General features: G+C 48.9%; 1 pseudogene; it reads left to right on the forward strand.

Moving 5' to 3' along the window:
• Nucleotides 1-775: 775 nt before the first annotated feature.
• Nucleotides 776-2,532, forward strand: LOC144320371 (alpha-ketoglutarate dehydrogenase component 4 pseudogene; annotated as a pseudogene).
• The last annotated feature ends 531 nt before the right edge of the window (nt 2,533-3,063 follow it).

A 3,063-nucleotide genomic window follows, 5' to 3' on the forward strand; every position in this document is an offset into this window, starting at 1 on the left:
AAAAACCAATGTTCTTATTGCAAAGAAGAGGGCCACTGCGTGAAAGACTGTCTTAACAAAAGACCTCAGGCCCCTGAAAGATCTTGGAGATGGAGGACCTGGACGACTAGGGGAGCCGGGGTTTGGCACCCCTCCCCAAGCCCAGGGTAACTCTCAGAATGGAGGGGCAACCTGTTGAATTCCTAGTAGACACTGGAGCACATGATTCGGTTTTATTACAACCCCAAGGGAAATTGGCAAACAAGACTTCATGGGTGCAAGGGGCCACGGGCACCAAACAGTACTCATGGACTACCCGAAGAACCGTGGATCTCGGCATGGGCCGGGTATCCCATTCCTTCATGGCCATCCCTGAGTGTCCCTACCTGTTGTTAGGTCGGGATTTGCTCACCAAGATGGGGGCACAAATTTGCTTCCACCCCGAAGGGGCAAAAATCCTAAACAAGGAGGGGCACCCTATTCAGGTGCTTCTCCTGAGTTTAGAAGACGAATATCGTCTCCACCAAATGCCCTCAGCCCCAATGACTGACACTGACCATTGGCTGCAGGAATTTCCCCAAGTGTGGGCAGAAACTGGGGGAATTGGGCTGGCCCGGCACCGACCGGCCATATACCTAGAACTAAAGCCGGGGGCAGACCCTGTCAGGGTCCGCCAATACCCCATGCCTCTCGTAGCGCGTAGGGGAATCACACCCCACATACGGCGACTACTGGACTCGGGCATATTGAGGCCTTGCCAATTGGCATGGAACACTCCCTTGCTGCCGGTTCAGAAACCGCACTGTAATGATTACAGGCCACCCCAGGACTTAAGGGAAGTCAACCGGCGAGTAGAGGATATGCACCCTACGGTCCCAAACCCATACACCTCTTCTATTTAAAAGATGCCTTTTTCAGCCTGCCTTTAGCACCCAAGAGCCAAGACCTCGTCACCTTTGAATGGATGGACCCTGAGAAAGGCATCATTGGCCAGCTCACCTGGACTCGACTACCACAAGGATTCAAAAATTCACCGACCATCTTCGATGAGGCCTTACACGAAGACTTGGGGGAGTTCTGTTCCGAGCACGCTCATTTGATATCCTGTTGGCGGTGGAGGACCAGGACACATGCCTACGAAGCACCAGGGACTTGCTCCAAACCACAGCGGCTCTAGGATACCGGGCCTCAGCTAAAAAAGCCTAGATCTGCAGAGCAGAGGTGAGCTACCTTGGGTACAAATTAAAGGATGGATAAAGATGGTTGACGGATGCATGGAAGGAAACCGTCTTAAGGATCCCACAGCCACAAACTGTCCGCCAGGATGAACAGAGGCATTTCCCACCAAACATGAAACAGCACAGACCATGACCACATCTTAACGAGGTATGGTTTTCCTGTTAGAATTGGATCAGACAATGGACCAGGACTCGTCTCTAAGGTAGCACGGGGAGTGGCACTACTACTTGGGGCAGATTGGAAATTACATTGTGCATATAGGGCCCAAAGCTCAGGACAGGTAGAGAGGATGAACAGAACATTAAAGGAGACCTTAACTAAATTAGCCCTGGAGACTGGCGGGGACTGGGTGACTCTCCTCCCCTTCGCCCTATATAGGGTGAGGAACTCCCCATATAAGATGGGACTGACTCCCTACGAGGCCATGTTTGGTTTTCCTCCACCTATTATCCCCAATTTAAAACCCGAGGTGCTTGCTGAATTTGATCACCAACTCCTTTTCTCCCTCCAAATGTTACAATGAACCCATGAGCAGGTGTGGCCTAAGCTGAGGGCCCTCTACAAGACTGGGCCACCCCTGGGCCCCCATCTGTATTGGCCGGGTGACTGGGTGTACATGCGGAGATACCAACACCAGACACTTCAATCTCACTGGAAGGGACCCTACATCATGAGCCTGACCACTCCCACCTCTCTCAAGGTCGACGGGATTACTCCCTGGGTCCACTACACCCACGTCCAGCCAGCTGACTCACACGCTGTTCTCAAGGACTTTGTTCCAGAATGGAAAGGCCAACCAGACAAGGACAATCCCCAAAGCTAAGACTGTGCCATTCTCACTTACCCCACTAATGTTGCTTCCCTGTTAGCCATTTAAAAATGTGCACCCGGGTCATGATGGGCAGCAAGATGGTGTCCGCCAGCAGGGTCGTTCAGGTAGTCAAGCCACATACACCATTAATAAAGTTCCCTGACAGAAGAGACAATCCTAAACCTAATGTATCAGAAGTTTTGAGATCAGCAGGACTACCGTCTCATTCTTCTTCAATTTCACAGCATTCTAAGGGAAGTAAATCACCAGATTTGCTGATGCATCATGGTCCACCAGATACTGCAGAAATAATAAAAACATTACCTCAGAAATACAGAAGGAAACCTGTGTCTCAAGAAGAAATTGAATTTATCCAACGTGGAGGTCCGGAATAATCACTGACAGTGTGGCTGCTGTTTGTCATCAGACAAAAGAATAGTCTTTACAATAAAGAACTTCCAAAATGGCACATGAGAAATTATACAGTAAACAACTTGAATAAATACTCTGTTAAAAAAAATAAAAAAAATAAAAATAAAAATGTGCACCCAATTCAGCCTTGCTTTTAAAGTCTTTTAAGGGTTAAAAAGATGGGAGCATCTTAACTGTAGAGAGGCTTTTGCAAGCAAGGGGGGGGGGGGGTTATGTGTTGCCCCAAATGAGGAGTGTTGCTTCTTTACTGACCACTCAGGAATAGTCCGGGAATCTATGGCAAAAGTCAGAAAAGGTTTGGCTAGACGCAAACAGGAGCGAGAACAGCAACAAGGTTGGTTTGAATCATGATCTAATCATTCCCACTGCCTCACTCTGAGACCAACCTGGACCCATGATTGGGTCCTTCTTTAGGTTCCTCTGAGAGGGGGAAATGTGGAGGCCGAGAAAAATTAAGGCCATCTCACCTAAAGTTTAGCATTAGCACAAGTACAGCCATCTTAGGCCCCTGTGAATAAGAGCTGAACTTTATGGGAAAAACTGCAGAATGTCCTCAATGTCCTTGGCAGGTAATCCCGTATCAGAAAGACAACAGAGCCCAC

This window comes from Canis aureus, chromosome 9, assembly GCF_053574225.1.
Source record: "Canis aureus isolate CA01 chromosome 9, VMU_Caureus_v.1.0, whole genome shotgun sequence".
NCBI lineage: Eukaryota > Metazoa > Chordata > Mammalia > Carnivora > Canidae > Canis > Canis aureus.